Source organism: Sceloporus occidentalis, unplaced genomic scaffold (assembly GCF_023333645.1).
Source record: "Sceloporus occidentalis isolate IW3139 unplaced genomic scaffold, rSceOcc1.0.p SCAF_47, whole genome shotgun sequence".
In the NCBI taxonomy this organism is placed as follows: Eukaryota; Metazoa; Chordata; class Lepidosauria; order Squamata; family Phrynosomatidae; genus Sceloporus; species Sceloporus occidentalis.
This window is the reverse complement of record NW_028317027.1, coordinates 1,198,951-1,215,274: the sequence shown is the minus strand read 5'-3', so window position 1 is coordinate 1,215,274 and position 16,324 is coordinate 1,198,951. Positions and strand designations below refer to the sequence as shown.

The 16,324-nt window shown below is 45.4% G+C and overlaps 1 protein-coding gene across 2 annotated transcripts in view; it reads left to right on the top strand.

Moving 5' to 3' along the window:
- LOC149289182 (gamma-aminobutyric acid receptor subunit gamma-3) overlaps positions 1-16,324 on the top strand; it is a 257,576-nt gene that overhangs the window by 170,744 nt on the left and 70,508 nt on the right. The gene's annotated exons all lie outside the window — the stretch shown is intronic.

The following is a 16,324-nucleotide window of genomic DNA, read 5'->3' as shown; positions in this document are numbered from 1 at the left end:
GCTTGTTGTTTGACCCAGATTTGGCCTGTCATCTTGGCACTGGTTCCTGTGTCACCTGTATCTCGTCCTGTGTGGTCCAAGCATCATTTTTTTTAAGAGACATATAGAATACTAGCTAAAGGGCAGCAACAAAGGTTTGTGTGAGTTATTATGATGTATAGTCATACTTAGTTCATCAAAAATATCTACGTTCCCAAAACACACCTCCCACAATGTCTAAAAATGCATACTATATTGCACTACACAACACACAGAATAGGGCAAGGTAAGCACACATAAAATAAAGGGTTAGAAGATAATACATGTGATTGTAAGGGATATACCTAAACAACACGAAAAAGAACCAAACATGAACAAAAATATACATATGGTCGCATAATAAATAAAGACAAACAACTGAAATTGGATAAAACAGTCCGTGGTCTTTTACTTAGCTTAAAATACAATTATCAATAAAACATGACTCATTCATAAATCCAACTGATTTGTAACATATTAAACACTCTTGGCCCAAACCCAGAGTGCCACAAACGTTACCAATAATCCAGGCCATCCGCCCTAAAGCCAGAAGGCCCACTGAACCACCAGTTCACCCTTATAATAAAAAAAGGGCAACCTTAACCCCAATAAAAGCCACGACAATTAAAAGGAATCAAGATCTGTATGGGTGGGAGGGCGGTTGCCGGCAAAGAAGTTCCTCCATCTTCTCCTTTGGCTCTCCTGCTATGCTGCTGCTCACTAGATGCTGCTATGAGGTCAGTGCAGACAGCTTGCAGTTCGCCGCAGGTAATGAGCAGCACCTCAAAACGGTGCTATTTATAACCCAAATTCCCAGCTTTTTTTGCGCATCGCGAGCCACCCACGAGCGAAAAAGGGCGGGAAAACTAAGTGACGCGAGCGCAGAAAGAACATTCTACCACGTTTTATTTATTTTTTTTATCACTTGAACTTCTGACCCTAACCTTTCTGTCACTATATACCTAGACTGAACTTTTGACCTCAACCTCTTATACCTAGCTAACCTGCCTGACCTATAATTGACCCCTTATCCCCACAATAACATGTCGCCCTGGCTGCTAAGCTCAGCCAGAGCTATCCATCTGATTGTAAGGGATATGCCTAAACAACACGACAAAGAACCAAACATGAACAAAAATATATATATGGTCGCATAATAAATAAAGACAAACAACTGAAATTGGATAAAACAGGCCGTGGTCTTTTCTTTAGCTTAAAATACAATTACCAATAAAACATGACTCATTCATAAATCCAACTGATTTGTAACATATTAAACACTCTTGGCCCAAACCCAGAGTGCCACAAACTTTACCAATAATCCAGGCCATCCGCCCTAAAGCCAGAAGGCCCACTGAACCACCAGTTCACCCAAACGCCACAAATGGTTAATTAACCATTTGAGGCCCATCCCATAAAAACCACGGCCTGCTCCACCATACTTTGTAAATTCAAATTAAACATATCAGATATCAGATAAATTAATTCCATCAGCTCTATAAAAACCCTTACAACCACCTTCAAGATCCTTATGCCGAAAACTAATACCCCCTTCTAAAACCATAAATTTCTCCATAGACCTATTGAGCTTACGCCTAACCCTTTCTAACGCTCTGAAGTCTACTCTGCTGAGCCATATAAGCCTGGGTATCATCTCCAACCAAATAATTAAGGCTTCACTAAAATAATTATTGATATTAGGTATCATTTCTTTAAAGAACAGCAATAGTTCTATAGACTTAATTTTTCCTAAATCATTACCACCACAATGAATAATAATGATATTTGGCCACGGAAACATGTTAACATATTCCAACAAAATACTTTCTAGTTGACAAATGCCCATACCCCTAATGCCCAACCAATAAACTTTAACTTCCTTATCTTCAAAACCAAGGTTTTCTCCACCTCTCCTTGTTTCCGCTCTTCTCTGAGCCCAGAAAACAATAGAATGTCCAACAATCCATACTATTTTTGGATGTTGACCTGAAAGAAAAAAAAACGTTAACATCCTACAACAGGTTAGGTCTAACATAAATTTTAAAGCGGTCAGTTTCCCATCTTCCAATTCTTTTAATAATTGATTCATCTAAACCCAGCCTAGCCGCTTCAGTTGCTGCCCCGATGCGGATAGAATGCGTGGAATACTTCTCACTACCCAGACCCAGTGCCACGAAACACTTCTTAAGCACACTTCTGAACTGAAAAATTGTTAAAGGCTGGCCTGACCCATGTACCAGCCAGTTACCAGAAACCTTAGGACGCTGAGCCCCAAAAGCCTCAGACATCTTTACTGGGCAAATACCGCCCCCATGAACCCTTTGCAACACAATCCAGAAACCCTTTGCTTGTTTGTCCGTTTTTGACGATCTCAAAAATATTTTCAACGTTTTACCACAAATAACATCATTATACTGTAATCCAGAGCCACCCCGATTATTGGCAGCCACTAGCTCACCAATACGAAAAGCTCCGAAAAAAGCGATAACAAATGCAGTCTTGAATAGGCAAGCTTCCAATTTGTTCCAACAAATGTCCAAAATACCAATTAACTCACGCAGTAAATCATATGATATAGGTTTTCTTGAATCCTGCGTGTGCCGCAAACTACTGTAACCTTTCAAAATCTGTTTTATCAAGAACTATTTGAAAATATTCTTTTGACCTGATAACTTAAAAAAGAAAGAAATACCCAACAAACATTTATCTATAAAAGAACGTGAAAACTTCTTGTTAATTAAATCCAAAACGAACTGCAAAGCCGATTCGACTCCAGCATCTAACATATCTACACCCTTAACAGTAGCAAAGCCTGACCATAATTCCCACTAGACTTGTGCATTCGTCTTCGGGCGAACATGAAAACGAGCACGAAGAGGCCGTTTTTTTGTTCGTTCCGAAGGAACGTAGAACAGAATACAGTGCCGGCAAACCGTAGGCGAAGACGAAGACTCACAATCACGAAGATTCGAAGATTCTTCGTGATCGTCTTCGTTTTTGCCGCGCAACCGCCAAAATTTCAAACAGGAGTGAGCTGATCCTCGTCTGTCCAATCAGCTCACTCTTGTGACGTAACGCTAAGGGTCTCGTCCAATGCCTGTGCTGCTGTTTTTTGAATTCTGAAGGCGCCTTTATAAGACCAGAGCTTGCCTGAGAGATCCATTCATTTTTCGCTGTGACTGCTTTGGCAACACTGCTGTGCTGCATCCGAGCGTTACAGAGAGAGATTGTTCTGTTCTGTGTGAGACTGGTAAGCCTTAGCCTGCCATTTCTCACTGTGTACTTCATCCTCACTTCAGTGCTACTTAATTAATATATTTAATAATAATAATTTGATTAATTTAATTTTTTTAAAATTAATTTGTCATCAACTTTAGTGTAAGTGCTGTTGAGTTGACAGTGCACCCAGTGCCTCAGTGGCACTGGGGTGCCCTTGCCCTGGGCTGGCACTAGTGCCTATTGCCTGTCCTGCTTAAATAAATTAAATAGAATTTATAAATTACAATTTAATAGAATCTATAATTTAATAGTTCATTATAATATTATATATATATATATATTTGTCAGTCATATATATATATACTATAGTATACTAGTGTAGAGTGTACTGTAGACATTCATCTACTAGTGTCTAATTTAAAATCAGTAATATTAATTAATATAATTAATAATTGAATTCATTATAAAATTATATATATATTTGTCAGTTATAGTTAGTAATAGTATACTAGTGTAGAGTGTACTGTAGACATTCAGAACATCTACTAGTGTCTAATCTAAAATCAGTAATATCAATAATTCTCTAATTCTTTCTTATCTTAATAGTTAATTAAATTAGCTATAAATAAAAGTAATAATATTAATTAATTACTACTAGCGTATAGTTCAGCTAATCTTATTAGTACTGGTGCTGCAGCTCTATAGTTTGTGCTTTGTTTTAGCAACAGTAAGAGACCAAGTCAATTTTTCTTAATTAATCTTTCATTTTATTTCATTTGTTTTGCTCACCTCAGTCCATCAGTGAAGTGAACTTGTTGGGCTAGTGAGTGCAGCCGCATAAGTGCTGTGTTTTTTTTTGATCAGCAAGCAGTGACGTTAACTGTTTTGCAAAGATTTTCTCATTTATTTTACATTTTATTTCAATTTTATTAAAAGTACCCTTAGTGTTTTGCTCACCTCAGTCCATCAGTGAAGTGAACTTGTTGGGCTAGTGAGTGCAGCAAGCAGTGAAGATAACTGTTTTGCTGTGACATTTTATTTTATTTCTAATTCTTTTCAAGAAAAATTGACTGTGACGAGCTGTACTAAGCAAAGCTTCAAGCTACTAGCTGTAGTACTAAAATAATTCTAATCTTCTTTAATCTTAATCTATAATATATTATAAATAATAATATTCTAATTCATAATCTATAATATAAGTAATTCTAATTCTAAATTCTAATTCATAATCTATATTCTTCTATCTATAATACATAATATATAAGTAAATTAGTTCTAATCTATTAATATTATATAACTTAATATTAATTAATAAATCATATACTGAATCTGATTTAACCTCACTTTAGCTTAGTGGGTTTGAGAGCGTCTGCCTAGAGGTAGACTTATAGTAAGGAAATATAGCTTTAGGCTAGCATAGTGGTAGGCTAAGCTCTTAGGCCCGTGTAAATTCAAATTAAAAATAAAATACTGCTAGTTATTAAATAGTTAATCTTGAGTTAATAATTTCAATAACTTTAGGATTTTGGCAGATTGCACACAGCACAGTGCAGTAGTGCATAGTTTTACTTTTTAAGCAGTAGCACTGAAGAGAACTTCCTCTAATTTTTTTGTCTTTAATTCGTTTTTCCTTTTTTTTATTTTTATTTTTTTATTTTTTTTTTTATAGTTTTTTAAACACTACACTACACTACACTACACTACACTACACACACAACACAAAATTTGAAATGGATCCTCCTTTTGGGACTAAGGAGGGACAAGCTCCATCTACCACCACCACCACCACCACCAGCACCACCACCAGCACCACCACCAGCTCTAAGATGCAGCCTTTGCGTCAGTCTAGTCGGCCAAGTAGGCCAAGCTCTCGCTTATCATTTGGGGAAGCATTGCTTGAAGGATCATCAAGTAAAGGAAAGGCACCAAAAGCAGGCAGTAGTAGTGCGGCTAGGCCCACAAGCTCTATGGTTTTTTACGGAAAGCCTAAAGCACCAGAAGCACGTTCAAAGTTAAAGGGTAGCACAAGTAGTACCAGCCCAGTGACTAAAAAGAAGTGCCTTTTGCCCCAAGCAGCATCTTCCCCATCCACCAGCAGCATGCAAGGTACCAAGCAGAGCCAAATTAGCAGCAAGACTCAGAGGGGTCCCAAACCAAAGCGATCTCATTCCTTTGTAGGGAAAACCACCACCACCACCACCCCCGCCTCTACCACCACTAGTGCTGCGCCTACTGTTCCCACTGGTACCGCCACGCCATGTCCTCCTAGTACCTCTAGCAAGCCACCAAGTCCTTACAAAATTTTTGTAAAGACAGTTAGAGAGAGGGCTACACATAGTGGAACTCCACCTAGCGAGGTAGCAGAGGAGCCTGAGACTGAGAGGCCAAGTGCAGAGTCTATTCTTCCTGCTCGCACTACTACTAGTCACGAGTCTCACGACGATATCAGTCTTAGCTCCAGCCTAGCAGGAATTCCATTCGATCTGGCTAATGAAGAGCTAGACTATGAGCCAGAGGAAGTAGAGGAGATGAGTGGTCAGGAATCAGATTCCTCAGGGAGCAGTGTCCAAATGACTAGTGCACAATTTTCCCCTGAGCCTCCACCTTCTCCGCTACGATCATCACCATCACCACCACCAGCAGCAGCAGCAAAACCTAGCAAATCTAAAGCAATTAGCAGTCCCACTATGGCCAGTACTGTTACCACCAGTCCCACCACCACTAGTTCTGCCTCTGTTCATCCACCCCGAGCAGTAAGAGCAGCACCCAAGGCACACTCCAAGGCTATGCGCGCCCCAATTTGGGAGCACTTTGAAAATGTTGAAGAAGGGCGCTATGGAAAGTGCAAACATTGTGGGAAGCTAATAAGCAGAGGGAAAGTGTCTGGCCATTTTACCAGTGCTAGCATGAAGCATCACCTCAGCACTCAACACAACGCTGTGCTATTGGGGAAAGATGCAGAGGTAAAACTTAGTGCAGGCAGCATAGCTGGTGGCCGTGGAAAAACCCCAACAGCTTCTTCTTCTGAGCCAATAGCAGCAGCAGCAGCAGCAGCAACTAGTGCTGGCAGCCAGAGACCAAGGCAGGTTGGAGCACTGCATGCCCAGCCCACCCTGGAAGAATTTGGGGCATTCCACTCCAAGAGAACGATGCCCAAACAGCAGGCCAATAAAGTAACGCGACTTATTGGTCAGTTCATTGCTGTTGGAGGGGCATCCTTCTCCATGATTGAAGGGGAGCCTTTCAAACAATTGATGGCGGCTGTGGCTCCACAATACACAGTTCCGTCACGTTCCACTTTCAGCAGGAACATTGTCCCCTCGCTGTATCGGTCCTGTGTTGCAGCAGTGAAAGAGGAGCTTTCCAAGGCTGCTGGTCAGTGTGTTCATTTCACTACAGATTTGTGGAGTGCACCTAGCGCCCAGCATGCCTTTCTTTCTTTGACAGCACACTGGTGGCAGCCCGGTGTGTCTAAGGAAGTTGCTGCAGCAGGCTACCGATCATTCCTTCTCCATGCAGAAGTGATGGATGAAAAGCACACTTCCCAAAATATTCTGCATGCGATTAGGAAAATGTTTAGCCTTTGGGTGGGAGCAGAGGCGGGCACCAATGTTGAAGTTGGTTTTGTGGTAACTGACGGAGGTGCCAATATGGTGAAAGCGCTGCGAGATGGTCATATTGTTGGTGTGCGCTGTGCAGCCCACATCATCCATCTTGTAGTGAAGGCAGCAATGTCAGAAGGAACTAATGTGGCAGCAGTAGTTCTGTCCCGCTGCAGAAAGATCGCTGGGCACTTTCACCATAGTGTTAAGGCTAGCCAACTTTTGAGGGAAGAGCAAGAGAGGTCAGGTCTTCCCGTACACTGCCTACGTCAGGATGTCAGTACACGGTGGAACTCCACGTTAGACATGCTAGAGAGGATTTTGGAGCAGCAGAGGGCAATCCATAATCTTGCCTCAGAGCACAATATTGGGATTACCTCTCCATTGAATAGGGAGGATTGGACAGTGATCGCCCAGCTAGTGGCAGTCCTTAAACCATTCAGGGATGCCACAGAAAATTTAAGCTCAAACACTGCCAGTCTGGCCCAGGTAATCCCAGTGTTCTCCCATCTAGGCAGCAAGATGGATGTGTTCCTTGGAAACCGTGAGGCTGTTCAAGGTGGCACTCTACATCCTGACGTAGCAGCCATAGTCAGGAAGCTGAAGGATCTGCTAAAAGTACACCTTCGCAAGCGAATGGAAGAGAGTCCCGAAATGATGCTAGCGTGCCTTTGTGATCCAAGAATTAAGGGAAAGCTAGCTTTGAAATTCAATGTTCTCAGTAGCTACCGGGAGCAATTGGTCAACAAGGTGCGTGACTGGCAGCGTAAAATGGGAATGCTGTCCGAGGAGGGTGAGGTGCAGGAGGAGGAAGAGATGATGTGGTCTGCTACCCCTAGCAGCAGCATCAGCAGCAGTGCCACAAGCAGCACAACACAGCTGAGTGGAGCAGCTGCGTTTTGGGAAGAGGCACTTGGCAGTATAGTTGGACCATCTGACAGAGCTAGCAGCAGAAAGGAGAGTAGTGCTGCTGAAATGGTCAAACTTTACCTCTGTGAAGTTCCTTCTGCTCCTAATGTTGATCCTCTTAGCTACTGGGATGAAAAGAAGAGTGTGTGGCCTGCACTCTCATGGGTTGCGCAGCAGCTTCTATCATGTCCGCCAACCACTGTTCAAAGTGAGCGCGTGTTTTCTATGACTGGAAACATACTGAGTCCACAGCGCTCACGCATGGCACCTCATCTGATGGAGCAGATTGCCTTTCTTAAATTCAATCTGCCCAAATTGGGTTACCCAGCTCTTAGCTTGGAAAGTTAAATTTTTTCTCTCTAATGTTTAAGGTAGTTTCTCCCCCTGGTTGCACTTGCTGCGGTGTGGCAATGCCTGCTACCTCCGCTGGTGTAGCCAATTTACGCTAGGGCCTAGTGTCTGAGCTCTGTAAGTCCGCTCCCAAACGCCTAGGACTGACAGTCTTTGGATGCTTTGCCCTGGGGTGAAACAGGTGAGTGGGTCGTCAATTGCCCACTCATTCACCTTTTTCCGTTTCCAACGCTGCTGCTGGTGGTGGTGCCAGTATCTTTTGCCAGTTCGCTTCCTGGCTGAAATCATGCCTCAGATGTCCCTAATGGAAAGGGTAGTTTCTCCCCCCTGGTTGCACTTGCTGCGGTGTGGCAACGCCTGCTACCTCCGCCGGTGTAGCTAGCTTATGCTAGGGCCTTGTGTCTGAGTTCTGTAGGTCTGCTCCCAAACGCCAAGGACTGACAGTGCTTGGATGCTTTGCCCTGGGGTGAAACAGGTGAGCGGGTCGTCAATTGCCCACTCATTCGCCTTTCCCAATTCTGCTGCTGCTGGTGGTGGTGCCAGTGTCTCTCTTCAATGCCAGTTCGCTTCCTGGCTAGTGTCATGCCTCGAATGTCCCTGATGGTAAGGGTAGTTTCTCCCCCCTGGTTGCACTTGTTGCGGTGTGGCAACGCCTGCTACCTCCGCCGGTGTAGCCAGCTTACGCTAGGGCCTTGTGTCTGAGTTCTGGAAGTCCGCTCCCAAACGCCAAGGACTGACAGTTTTTGGATGCTTTGCCCTGGGGTGAAACAGGTGAGCGGGTCGTCAATTGCCCACTCATTCGCCTTTTCCAATGCTGCTGCTGCTGCTGGTGGTGGTGGTGCCAGTGTCTCTTCTCTGCCAGTTCGCTTCCTGGCTAGTGTCATGCCTCAAATGTCCCTTATGGTAAGGGCAGTTTCTCCCCCCTGGTTGCACTTGCTGCGGTGTGGCAACGCCTGCTACCTCCGCCAATGTAGCCAGCTTACGCTAGGGCCTTGTGTCTGAGCTCTGGAAGTCCGCTCCCAAACGCCAAGGACTGACAGTGTTTGGATGCTTTGCTCTGGGGTGAAACAGGTGAGTGGGTCGCCAATTGCCCACTCATTCGCCTTTCCCAATTCTGCTGCTGCTGCTGCTGGTGGTGGTGCCAGTGTCTCTTCGATGCCAGTTCGCTTCCTGGCTAGTGTCATGAATCAAATGTCCCTAATGGTAAGGGCAGTTTCTCCCCCCTGGCTGCCTCTGTCTGCGGTGTGGCAACGCCTGCTACCTCCGCCGGAGTGGCCAGCTTACGCTAGGGCCTTGTGTCTGAGCTCTGGAAGTCTGCTGCCAAACGTTTAAGACTGACAGTGTTTGGGTGCTTTGCCCTGGGGTGAAACAGGTGAGTGGGTCGCCAATTGCCCACTCATTCGCCTTTCCCATTTTTCAATGCTGCTGCTGGTGGTGGTGGTGGTGCCAGCATCTCTTCTCTGCCAGTTCGCTTCCTGGCTAGAGTCATGCCCAAAATGTCCCTAGTGGTAAGGGCAGTTTCTCCCCTCTGGCTGCGTCTGTTTGCGGTGTGGCAACGCCTGCTACCTCCGCCGGAGTGGCCAGCTTACGCTAGGGCCTTGTGTCTGAGCTCTGGAAGTCTGCTGCCAAACGTCTAAGACTGACAGTGTTTGGGTGCTTTGCCCTGGGGTGAAACAGGTGAGCGGGTCGCCAATTGCCCTCTCATTCGCCTTTCCAATTTTTCAATGCTGCTGGTGGTGGTGGTGGTGGTGGTGGTGGTGGTGCCAGCATCTCTTCTCTGCCAGTTCGCTTCCTGGCTAGAGTCATGCCCAAAATGTCCCTAATTGTAAGGGCAGTTTCTCCTCCCTGGCTGCCTCTGTCTGCGGTGTGGCAACGCCTGCTACCTCCGCCGGAGTGGCCAGCTTACGCTAGGGCCTTGTGTCTGAGCTCTGGAAGTCTGCTGCCAAACGTCTAAGACTGACAGTGTTTGGGTGCTTTGCCCTGGGGTGAAACAGGTGAGCGGGTCGCCAATTGCCCTCTCATTCGCCTTTCCAATTTTTCAATGCTGCTGGTGGTGGTGGTGGTGGTGGTGGTGGTGCCAGCATCTCTTCTCTGCCAGTTCGCTTCCTGGCTAGAGTCATGCCCAAAATGTCCCTAATTGTAAGGGCAGTTTCTCCCCCCTGGCTGCCTCTGTCTGCGGTGTGGCAACGCCTGCTACCTCCGCCGGAGTGGCCAGCTTACGCTAGGGCCTTGTGTCTGAGCTCTGGAAGTCTGCTGCCAAACGTCTAAGACTGACAGTGTTTGGGTGCTTTGCCCTGGGGTGAAACAGGTGAGTGGGTCGCCAATTGCCCACTCATTCGCCTTTTCAATGCTGCTGCTGGTGGTGGTGCCAGCATCTCTTCTCTGCCAGTTCGCTTCCTGGCTAGAGTCATGCCCAAAATGTCCCTAATGGTAAGGGCAGTTTCTCCCCCCTGGCTGCCTCTGTTTGCGGTGTGGCAACGCCTGCTACCTCCGCCGGAGTGGCCAGCTTACGCTAGGGCCTTGTGTCTGAGCTCTGGAAGTCTGCTGCCAAACGTCTAAGACTGACAGTGTTTGGGTGCTTTGCCCTGGGGTGAAACAGGTGAGTGGGTCGCCAATTGCCCACTCATTCGCCTTTTCAATGCTGCTGCTGGTGGTGGTGCCAGCATCTCTTCTCTGCCAGTTCGCTTCCTGGCTAGTGTCATGCCTCAAATGTCCCTAATTGTAAGGGCAGTTTCTCCCCCCTGGCTGCCTCTGTCTGCGGTGTGGCAACGCCTGCTACCTCCGCCGGAGTGGCCAGCTTACGCTAGGGCCTTGTGTCTGAGCTCTGGAAGTCTGCTGCCAAACGTCTAAGACTGACAGTGTTTGGGTGCTTTGCCCTGGGGTGAAACAGGTGAGCGGGTCGCCAATTGCCCTCTCATTCGCCTTTCCAATTTTTCAATGCTGCTGGTGGTGGTGGTGGTGGTGGTGGTGCCAGCATCTCTTCTCTGCCAGTTCGCTTCCTGGCTAGAGTCATGCCCAAAATGTCCCTAATTGTAAGGGCAGTTTCTCCCCCCTGGCTGCCTCTGTCTGCGGTGTGGCAACGCCTGCTACCTCCGCCGGAGTGGCCAGCTTACGCTAGGGCCTTGTGTCTGAGCTCTGGAAGTCTGCTGCCAAACGTCTAAGACTGACAGTGTTTGGGTGCTTTGCCCTGGGGTGAAACAGGTGAGTGGGTCGCCAATTGCCCACTCATTCGCCTTTTCAATGCTGCTGCTGGTGGTGGTGCCAGCATCTCTTCTCTGCCAGTTCGCTTCCTGGCTAGTGTCATGCCTCAAATGTCCCTAATTGTAAGGGCAGTTTCTCCCCCCTGGCTGCCTCTGTCTGCGGTGTGGCAACGCCTGCTACCTCCGCCGGAGTGGCCAGCTTACGCTAGGGCCTTGTGTCTGAGCTCTGGAAGTCTGCTGCCAAACGTCTAAGACTGACAGTGTTTGGGTGCTTTGCCCTGGGGTGAAACAGGTGAGCGGGTCGCCAATTGCCCTCTCATTCGCCTTTCCAATTTTTCAATGCTGCTGGTGGTGGTGGTGGTGGTGGTGGTGCCAGCATCTCTTCTCTGCCAGTTCGCTTCCTGGCTAGAGTCATGCCCAAAATGTCCCTAATTGTAAGGGCAGTTTCTCCCCCCTGGCTGCCTCTGTCTGCGGTGTGGCAACGCCTGCTACCTCCGCCGGAGTGGCCAGCTTACGCTAGGGCCTTGTGTCTGAGCTCTGGAAGTCTGCTGCCAAACGTCTAAGACTGACAGTGTTTGGGTGCTTTGCCCTGGGGTGAAACAGGTGAGTGGGTCGCCAATTGCCCACTCATTCGCCTTTTCAATGCTGCTGCTGGTGGTGGTGCCAGCATCTCTTCTCTGCCAGTTCGCTTCCTGGCTAGTGTCATGCCTCAAATGTCCCTAATTGTAAGGGCAGTTTCTCCCCCCTGGCTGCCTCTGTCTGCGGTGTGGCAACGCCTGCTACCTCCGCCGGAGTGGCCAGCTTACGCTAGGGCCTTGTGTCTGAGCTCTGGAAGTCTGCTGCCAAACGTCTAAGACTGACAGTGTTTGGGTGCTTTGCCCTGGGGTGAAACAGGTGAGCGGGTCGCCAATTGCCCTCTCATTCGCCTTTCCAATTTTTCAATGCTGCTGGTGGTGGTGGTGGTGGTGGTGGTGCCAGCATCTCTTCTCTGCCAGTTCGCTTCCTGGCTAGAGTCATGCCCAAAATGTCCCTAATTGTAAGGGCAGTTTCTCCCCCCTGGCTGCCTCTGTCTGCGGTGTGGCAACGCCTGCTACCTCCGCCGGAGTGGCCAGCTTACGCTAGGGCCTTGTGTCTGAGCTCTGGAAGTCTGCTGCCAAACGTCTAAGACTGACAGTGTTTGGGTGCTTTGCCCTGGGGTGAAACAGGTGAGTGGGTCGCCAATTGCCCACTCATTCGCCTTTTCAATGCTGCTGCTGGTGGTGGTGCCAGCATCTCTTCTCTGCCAGTTCGCTTCCTGGCTAGAGTCATGCCCAAAATGTCCCTAATGGTAAGGGCAGTTTCTCCCCCCTGGCTGCCTCTGTTTGCGGTGTGGCAACGCCTGCTACCTCCGCCGGAGTGGCCAGCTTACGCTAGGGCCTTGTGTCTGAGCTCTGGAAGTCTGCTGCCAAACGTCTAAGACTGACAGTGTTTGGGTGCTTTGCCCTGGGGTGAAACAGGTGAGCGGGTCGCCAATTGCCCACTCATTTGCCTTTCCCATTTCCTTTTCCATTTCATTATTTTCCTTCTGATACACAACCAACCAAACATAACACACACAATAACACATATAACACATATAACACACAGTGACATCACACATAACACACATACACACACACTTACAATGCACAAAACACAAGGACCTTTTCCTTGTTATTTGCCCTGGCCTTCACTCACTAATAGCATTACATTAACACTATAACTCACACTTCACCCTATAACATTTTTCCATCCACATACCTGCCAACAGACCCAACTTTTTCAGGGACAGTCCTGCTTTTTTCCAGTCCTGTCCCATCTAATTTAGCTAAACTAGGTATGCAAAATGCAAATACACATAGGTAGTTATAGCTCGGTAGGTAACGCTACTATAAACATTTAATAAATATAATCAAGTACTAAATAATAAATCTAACTTTAAAATACATTTAAATAAACCCCTATTTTTTTTTAAAAAAAAACATTAAAATTTAATTATTATTATTTAGACATAATCCATCTTTAACCAAACCAGTGCACTGCTACTAATCTTAAACATAACCGTACATTAACCCTAAGCTATTTTTTAGTTCTTGTCCAACATTTTTCCATCAGCATACCTGCCAACACACCCAAGATTTTGGTGGACAGTCCTGCTATTTTCCAGTCCTGTCCAATAAGTAAGTTGGGTTGTTGCAAAGTATGCCATTGTAAATAGGTAGCAAATGTTAGGCATGTAAAGTGGTCCAAAATCAATTTAAAAATGTAAAATATTCCCTATTCTTTTATTAAACATCTATGGACAGTACACCTCGGTATGTGTGTGCAACTCTATTGGTCGTTTCGGCAGGGGGCTCGCCTGCCATCAACGAATGAAGTGCATTCTGCAGTTCTGCAATTCACTCGTTGATGCCAGACCAGCCCCCTGCCGAAACGACCAATAGAGCTGCACACACGTACCTTCACGGCAGCTGCTGCTGCTGTGATGTGTTATTAACCCCGTATTAACCCCTGCTAGGCAACCAGGAGGAAAACGAAGATTAAACGAGCACGAAGAATGTCCGCGAATATTCGCCCGAAGAGAAGACAGGAACGGGCGAATATTCGCGGAATACGAAGATTTTTTTTTCCCCGAAGACGAGCACGAAGACGAACACGAAGAGCCCCCTGGTGCCCAAGTCTAATTCCCACGACTTCCTGTAACTCGCCCATGTACTTCTAGATAATGATTTAGCAATTAAGACACTTATCTGGGTGAAGTCAACTCCCAGAAGCTCTTTGGGACTTCCAACCCATCCTTCTCTGCTAGGGGTGCCAGCTTCCTGAAGAGCTTGAAATCAAAGCGCGATAAAGCATCAGCTATAACATTCTTTTTCCCTGGGATATGCTTTGTTTTTAACCAGATATTTTTAATAAGGCAAATGTATACTAAACGCCTCAATAAGTTGATCACTGGCACAGACTTAGCTTTAAGTGTATTAACCACCCAAACAACACCCATATTGTCACAATTTAACAAAATTATTTTGTTACGCCAGGAATGTCCCCAAAATTCCAAAGCCACTACCACCGGGAATAACTCCAACAAAACCATATTTTTACACCAACCAGCTCTATACCACTCCTGCGGCCACTCTGCTGCAGCCCATTTACCTTGCCAGAAAATGCCAAAACCTGCTGCCCCTGCAGCATCAATGAAAAACTCCAAATCATCATTATTAATAAACTCGTCCTGCCAAATGGCAGCACCATTGAATTTCTTGAGAAACAAATTCCACACTAACAAATCTTCCCTCATTGGGCGAGTGACCTTCACCCTATGAGATCCTACCTTAAAACCAGCAATTGCTTTTGCCATTTGTCTGGAAAAAACCCTGCCCATAGGAATTACTTTTGTGGCAAAATTCAGCAAACCTAGTAACGATTGAAAGCTTCTAACAGTTACCTTTTTTGCAGCCAAAGTTACTTCAAACAAAAACCTAAGCTTAACAATTTTATCCTTAGGCAACCGAAATAACATATTAACAGTGTCTATCTCAATTCCCCAAAATTGAAGTAATGTGGTAGGAAACACAGTTTTTTCTTGAGCCAGCGGAATACCAAAATAGTCCGCTATAACAAAGAACGAATTTAACAAATTCAAACATTCCCTACCATCAGCTTCACCAATGAACAAAAAATCATCTAAATAATGTATAATCCAAACCCGAAACTTTCTTAACTACCCATTCCAAAAAAGATGCAAATGCTTCAAAATAAAAACAAGAAATAGAACATCCCATAGGTAAACATTTATCAAAGTACAACTCGCCATTAAACTGGAAACCTAGAGAGGGGAAACAAACAGGGTTAATTGGCAAGAGCCTAAAAGCTGCCTCAATGTCCACTTTAGCTAATAAAGCATTTTTACCAAACTTCCTAACAAACTTTAAAGCATCTTCAAAACTTGCATAATGCACCGAGAAATCAGAAATATTAATATCATCATTAAGAGAGCTGCCTTTTGGAAAAGATAAATGATGGATTAACCTATATGAACCTTTCTCCTTTTTGGGAACTAAACCTAAAGGGGACAATCTCAAATTAGCAAAAGGGGGTTCCTTAAAAGGGCCTCCAACTCTACCAAGTAAAATTTCTTTATTAATCTTCTTCTCAACTATACTCTGGTTACATTCTGCTGATTTAAGGTTATTAACCCATTGCATATCCCCTTCAAAAACCGGTATACTAAACCCAAATCTAAAGCCATTGTAAAGCATTTCAGCCATCCGTCTGCTTGGATAGCTGTCTAAAAAGGGGCGCAGCTTTAACCACTTCACTGGGGTCTCCGCTTTTATGAACTTGCTCTTTCCCTTGCTGTCCTCTACGAAAACATTTGATAGTACACTCGTGCTTAAATCTGCATGAATTAGGCCACTTACACTGAGAATCATTAAAAGACCAGCAAATACCCTTCTGACGCATATTCTGGGAATTAACCCCTTGTGACCTGAAACACCCTTCTGGGGAAGCATAACACTAACCCAAGTTCCCATATCCTTCATTCCCCACTGCAGATTCTTGTGAACAGACAACTTTTGTCTAAACATTTAATCATAATTAAACCATGACATACCGCAAAAATTTTATAAGCTTCTAACACCGCTTCTAAGTGTTGAAATAAACCCGAACTTTTACTGCTATGTCTCTCACAATAAACGCTAGAAAAAATACAAAAGGCTTGTAGCCAGTTATTAAATGACCTGGCAACCGGTCTCCTCCTATCTCAATAAAGATAAAATATCTACATAGTCCCAATTCCAAATTTTTTCCTTAATGGCATTATTTAAATGGAAACCAAGCGGAGACATTTCACAAGCCAACGATTCCTTCATACAGGATTCATTTACTATAGATCTAACACCTTCCCCCCAAGCCTGAGCTGGACTAGGAGACTGCAAATCCTTTAACAAGCCAACTAATGAACCCACTATTTCACCAAGCTTAGTCAAATTATTTCCATTACAC